The sequence below is a fragment of the Leuciscus leuciscus genome (genome assembly GCF_965113295.1).
Source record: "Leuciscus leuciscus genome assembly, chromosome: 14".
Lineage (NCBI taxonomy): Eukaryota > Metazoa > Chordata > Actinopteri > Cypriniformes > Leuciscidae > Leuciscus > Leuciscus leuciscus.
In genome coordinates, this window is record NC_138738.1 from 31,343,226 (window position 1) to 31,350,640 (window position 7,415).

Below are 7,415 nucleotides of genomic sequence, written 5' to 3' on the forward strand. Positions count from 1 at the left end.
AGACTATATACAGTGAAATTCATTTATAAATAAAATAAATTTTTTATATACAATTCAGAATGTAAAAAAAGAAGCAGGAATGAACTATATACATATCCTATATTGAATAGTAACATCCAATAGTGTAAATCGCGGCAGCAGCTTTAGGTTGGTAATCCAAGGCATTGTTGTTTATCTTTACTTCCGGGGTTCTTCCCACCGAAGCCTCACTTTCGATTTCAAAATGGCGGCTGCGTGAAATCAGCGTATACGGCCTTAATTTAATGCAGCAAAAATTATTTTACAGTGTAGGCTACTTTTCTTTTTTTTCTCAGCCTTTTTCTTGGTTGCATTTATAAACAGACTATTTATTTAACAGTGTCTTTTATAAAAGAGACTATAATATAACTAAAAATTACCATTATGTAGAATATTTTTTGGACTGGCAAAAATTAGCACGATGATATCATCTTGGATGTGTAATTTGCAGTGGTGGACAGTAACGAAGTAAATGTAATTCGTTACTGTACTTAAGTAGCTTTTTTGCGTATCTGTACTTTACTGAAGTATTTAAATTTGGGAAGACTTTTACTTTAACTCCACTACATTTCAAAGTCAAATATCTTACTTTTTACTCTACTACATTTTCAAAATCAGTCGTTCCTTTTTATTTATGAGTGGATAAAAACTTAACTGGTCAAACGAGCCACCACCTATCACAGTAGCCTACAACGTGCGCGCTTTGTTTTGAACTTGCCTTGGTGGTACCCAGCTAACACAGTACGTTGTGACGACGTCGTCAGTTAGTCGTCATTTTGTCAGCGTGACATTACTTTATGACAACGTTGTGAGGACGTCGTGGTAAAGTTCCATTTTTTTAGAATCTTGGCTAACGTTCCAGAAACGTTGTGGGCACGTCCTCAAAAGACGTAACTAGTTTATCCCATGGAGAACGTTGTGAGGACGTCGTGGTAAAGTTCCATTTTTTTAGAATCTTGGCTAACGTTCCAGAAACGTTGTGGGCACGTCCTCAAAAGACGTCGCTAGTTTATCCCATCGAGAACGTTGTAGAGACGTGGTCCACTGGTCACCAGATAACTTAATAAAATCTTTGATGAATTAAGTAAATGTTCCATATAATATCCAAATGGCATATTATCACTAGGATAATATTTATAATGCATTTATTTATATAATTGAAATTATCTGGAAAGTTATCTGGTGACCAGTGGACCACGTCTTTACAACGTTCAACATGGGATAAACTAGCGACGTCTTTTGAGGACGTGCCCACAACGTTTCTGGAACGTTAGCCAAGATAAAAAAAAAAAATGAAACTTTACCACGACGTCCTCACAACCTTGTCATAAATATAAACGTATGTATATTTATTATTATTATTATTATCATTTGTATTATTATTAAGGAGGTTGTGTGTTCGTAAAAACAACAATTAAAAAAATCTTCAAACTGAACTTCAAACTTGAAGAACTTAAAAATGAGTTTTAAATTCATGAGATTTGTATTTAAGTAATGTGTTAATTCTACATGTTTATTTATGTAAATGCTGCGTGACTGACGTGTTTTATGAGCGTGCGGGCTGAACATTTGAGTAGCTTTCAAACCCTGGAGCGGCGCAGAGTTGCCATGGAAACGGCGCCGCAACAAAACGGATATCAGCAAAGCTCCCTCTCTTGCTGTTGTTTTCACTGCTTTCAGGTGAGTTTAGTCTCTAAAATCACACACATAATATACACAACGGTTCCTGGCACTTTTCTTACGTGTTGTTACATCTGTTGGATATTTAGGCTCCTTTGTAGAAATGGTTTAATGTCTTCGAAAAAGTCCGTTAGCATCTCAACCGTTTTCAGAAGAGAGGCTAACCTAAGCTCTTATTTACAAAAGTTTGGGCTTATAATCACATCTTTGTGTAGATAAGAGGTTATGATGTGCAGTTGAATGTGTGATTGTAAGTTGACTAATTTATTTAACAAGCTGATATAACATAAATGTAGCAGCTGTGTGCTGTTAATCGATGACGTCACTTACACTGAGCTAAAATTGTCTGAAACTAGTTTAGATGCGTTTTGATCTTTCACGGTAAAGAAATATTGATACAGGTTATGTTATTTCAGCAGCGACAAAATAACCCCTCTACAACAGAGGGGAAGCTCTACGATTTCAACATTTCTTAAGGAAGTTGCTGACAGAAGTGGGAAACACAGGGAGAACTGAGGAAGCTTAAGTTATTAAATAACTTCATGTCCATTTTCCCCCACCATATTTTTACCTATATTACCGACTCATTTATTTGATTAAAAATACAGTAAAACAATAATATTGTGAAATAATATTAACATTTAAAATAACATATGTGAATATATTGTAAAATGCAATTTATTCCTGTGATCAAAGCTGAATTTTCAGCATCATTACTCCAGTCTTCAGTGTCACATGATCCTTCAGAAATCATTCTAATATGATGATTTGATGCTCAATGAATTTTTCTGATTATTATCTAATATGTTGAAAACAGTTATGCTGCTTCTTGTTTTTGTGTACACAATTCAAATGTTAGGGGTCAGTAAGATTTTGGAAAACAATAATAGCAAGAATGGATTAAATTGATAAAAAGTGACAGTAAAGACTTTTATAATGTTATAAGATTTAACTTTAAAACTTTTCTTTGAACTTTATATTGATCAAAGAATCCTGAAAAGGGCATCATGGTTTACACAAAAATCTTAAGCAGCTTAATCATAAATGTTTCTTGAGCATCAAATCATCATATTAGAATGATTTCTGAAGGATCATGTGACACTGAAGACTGGAGTAATGATGCTGAAAATTCAGCTTTGATCACAGGAATAAATTATATTTTAAAATACATTAAAATAGAAAACAGCTATTTTACATTTTAATGATAGTCACAATATTACTGTTTTTACTGTATTTTCGAAAAACTGCATTATATTAGCAACATTAATAAAGTACTCCTCTGTTTTAGCTACCTGAAGAAGGACGATGAGGTGACAGTGCAGCTCGGGATAAGGAAGAGGAGGAGGAGGAGGAATACGTAAGTTAGACAATTTTCTTATTCCTTTCTAACAAAAAACTATAAACCTGACTACAATAGTATGGTACATTTTATTTGTATTTTCCAGCAATATATAGAGAGAGACCATCCTCCTCTCCTTGCCTCAGAAGACCCTTCCCTCCACTGGTGGGGTAAGAAAGAGACTCTTCCTCTTCTCCCACAGCTCTCCATCATCTCCTTCTGCCTCCTCAACACTGTCTGAAAGAGTGGTTTCCACAGCTGGGACACAGTCATCATGCTCATTTTCTTGAACAAAAAACTCTTTATGTATATTTTGGTGGCCGAAATAATACAGGAGAAATGCTAGAAATCTATATTGTTCCTTTTACATATCTTTACTCTTTATGAGCAATATTTGTATTTTATTTGTTAGCTTCAGAGAAGCTCAAGGACTATAGATCTTTGGTAATTGTCGCATTGTTCAGGTTTAGCTACTGGTAGTGAAGCAATGAAGCACATAACCACCAGACATTTGTAGCAGGAGCCTCATAGGACACTACAGGAAACAACTGAACCTATTTCTGCAAATAAAATTAATAATAAAGAAAATGCTGAATCTTTTCATTTCTTTTTTTTAAGGTCTTTATTGTTTATCCGCCAAATTATAGAGAGTATATCAATAAGAATATCAAACACTTTTTTTTTTCAGTAAAAAGAATAAAACATTTTAATAGTTGGTTACATTATTCATTGATTATGTTTTTTGATTAATTAATTGATGTTACATTTCTGTACTCATTTTAATGTTCAAAATTTATTGGCTTAGTTTGTACAAAGAAACACTGAATAAATGCTGATTAATAAATTAATGCAGTGTGGTTTTGGGCCATTTTCTATTTAGAATTTAATACAAGTTTGTATTGGTTTCCATTACATATCTGTATTGATCCCTAAACGTATTAATAGAAAACAATACACAATTCCCTATTAGAATGTATAAGGTTTTACAGCAGAGAATGAAATGTTTGAGTTTATCAGTTCTATGTGGATTTCAATGTTATGGATCAAGCACATCTTAATTCCCAGGACTAAAGGTGAGAAGTATATTAAAAATAAATGCGGACGTGGTATTTTGGTCGTTAGGAAGTACCTGCCACGTTCCAGCGACCTACCACTATAACGTCGCCACGACGAATACAGGAATCACAAAGTTACGTTGCTGGAACGTTATGTGGCACGTCCTAACGACTAATATGGTCCTTTGGTGTTACGTCCTCGCAACGTGCCAGTTTGGTCATAAAGACGTACTCATCACGTTCTTGCGACGTACCACTATAACGTCGCCACGACGATTATGGGAATCACAAAGTTACGTCACTGGAACGTTATGTGGCACGTCGCTACGACGAATATGGTCCGGTCCGGTTACGTCTTCACAACGTAACGGTGTTAGCTGGGTATCTACTAAGCGCGAACCAGAGCCGTTAAATATGAGAGCGACCATAGACAGTATATATAGGTTGCGACACACACGGCTTGTTCGACTTGAACCGGCGCTGCACAGACCGATCAGTTTAAATGACATCAAAGTATAGAGCGAAATCGCGAGAGCGATTGAAAAGCATACAGAGCCGTCTACTCTCTAATCGCTCTTGCGGTATTTTAATGTCATTCACCGATTGGTCTGTGCAGTGTGCCGTTTCAAGTCGAACAAGCCAACTGTGATCTCGCCGCCGCGCGGTCACGTGATTCGTGTAGCTCTCAATAGTTCCAAACAATTTGTGTTGCCAATAATTTTAAGCGGGGCAGAGAGCAGCAGCTATTATTGCAGCAATTATCGGTAAATACTGACGCATAATGAACATTGCTTATTACCTTGACGCTAAAATTACTTGCATATAATAGCATTTTTTTTTCTGAGGAGTAGCAGAAACACTGCATTAATACGTTTTGGTGTTTAATTTTGTAGGGAAATTGGCTGCTCCCATAATGTAGTGTGTATATATATATTCAATGGCATTGTGCAGGTTTATGTGAATGTATCATAACATTAGGATGTTTATAATTATGACCATAGACGCTTGTGAAAAATATGTACAGTAAATACTGTAAATGTATTATACCTTATGGGATCAGTCCCCTTCCGTCCAAAATTAAACACACAAAAATGTATTCAATTCAAATATATATATATATATATAGACTAATTACTGTCATTTTATTAATAGATTGATGTGCCAAGAGTGACAGAGTCTTCACGTAGACTGAGTTAAGCAAGAGTCTTGTGACAAAAATTATAAGAGGACATTATAGCAATAAAAAAATCATAGTACTTGGATACTTAAGTACATTTGAAGGCAAATACTTTTGTACTTTTACTCAAGTGAATGTTTAAAGGCAGCACTTCTACTTTTACTAGAGTAATATTTTACCTTGAGTATCTTTACTTTAACTCAAGTACATGGTATGTGTACTTCGTCCACCACTGGTAATTTGATCTCGGATGTTTTAAGCAACATACGAAGAACGGGCCCCAGGATATATAGTTTGGAGCGTCGAAGAACCAAACAATCCAAGATCATGCCAAATCGCCAACAATCAAATCCAGCTAACTGAGTTAGTGACGTAGACCTACGTTCTTCGTACGTTGCTTAAAACATCCGAGATCAAATGAGACATCCAAGATGATGGGCTTGTTCGACTTCATGCAGCTCTGTGCAGACCGATCGGCGGCTGACTTGAAGCAGTACATGCCGGTTAGAAATTTTGTCCGACTACAGCGCCGACGCCACGTGACTGTGACGTATGCCATCAAAGTACCACGAGAGCGATTCGAGAGTAGCCAGAGAACTCAGCCAGCGCAGCTTCTCAAGAGCGGCTGCACTGGGCTGCAGGAGGGCTGATGACGACACAGCTGTTCCACGATTGGCCGGATTCACCGCATGACAACGATCACGTGTGTTTCGTGTTTATTCGAACACCTTTAGTTCATCTAAAGCTCACAAATCAGTTTTTTTATAACAGTAAACACTCTTTTCATGTCGTTGCGATGTTATATTGTGTCATGTTTATCAAATTAAAACTGATTAAAAAACGTATAGACTCCACTTCATTGATAGTAGCTTATGTTGAACTTTATTCTTGTTCAAACAGACGCTGCATGAAGCAGTACATAAAGTAGGCCTATTGAATGAAAATGTCTCTGAAACATCTGTGTATTATTTGGCAAATATTGCATTTATTTAACTTCAGCTGTGGTAAAGTACGCGAACACCACGTGAGAGGTCACTACGGGAACCAGAAAGTGTCCGACTTCACGTCTCCGTTTGCAGCTCCTCCCCGCCTGCACGCGGCTACTCTCGCCGATCGGTTACATCCAGCCGCAGCCGATGTCGAACACACCTGGGTCAATATCGCCATAAAGTGCCTTTGAGACTTCACAATTTCCACAAAAAAATCTGAGATTTTCCATTTAACTTCATATGTGTTGTATTAAGGAGACATTAGGCTGTTAGAAATGAATATTGGTCAAGCTCCAGCACTTTTTATAAATTAACTGCAAGCTGACAATATACGAGCAAACCATAAAATATGTCCACCCTGTCATGGACAAACTCAGAGTAGAATAAATACATTTTCATTGCATAGTGATTATAAAATGTAGATCTGAGGAAAGATAATGTGTCCCTTTCCCAACAAAACATTTTAGTTAATGGTAAAAGTATTTTGATAATAATGAAGTTACTGCTTAAATATGTATTGCCCAATAAAATATGTGATAGTTGCACATTCTATTCTAAAGAAATCTAACAACAAAGATATTTATTCAAACTTTAAAACAATACTAACTGGCCCTCATTTGTTTATTAAGAAATCACACACAAGGTTTTGTTAACTTGTTAACAAATAATTAGTTTATTTTCATCATAAAAGTTGAACATGACAGGGTGGACAACAAAATGACAGGGTGGAACTTGGCATGACAGGGTGGACAAATGCTTTAATGGGTGAACTAGAACGGGGGAACATTAGAAAAACAACAGGACCTTCAAGAAACCCTTAACCAATATAGAAGAAGGAGGGGCCTGGCTCAGGCTGATTTTCAGGAGATGAAAATGTCCACCCTGTCATGAACCATGTCCACCCTGTCATGTGACAGGGTGGCCATTTTTTGGCTAAAGTTAGTATTTAATGAGCACATGGTGTACAGCAGTTAGCAAAGTGATTCACTGTTGAAGCTGACTGTGCACTGTTTAAAATGTATATTTAGAATTTCTGAAAAGTTTTTATATTAATTAATATTTCACAATGACAGGGTGGACATGTTAAGCTTGACAACACACAACTACAAACACAATATGATGAAAATTAGGAAATATAAGTGTAGATACTTTCTGTG

At 36.3% G+C, this 7,415-nt stretch overlaps 1 long non-coding RNA gene across 1 annotated transcript; it reads left to right on the forward strand.

Annotated features, from left to right (window-relative positions):
* The first annotated feature begins 1,403 nt into the window (after window positions 1-1,403).
* On the forward strand, window positions 1,404-3,811 carry LOC309473858. The gene is made up of 3 exons (XR_014197117.1): window positions 1,404-1,698; window positions 2,987-3,055; window positions 3,144-3,811. It is a non-coding gene; the product is annotated as an uncharacterized lncRNA (long non-coding RNA).
* The last annotated feature ends 3,604 nt before the right edge of the window (window positions 3,812-7,415 follow it).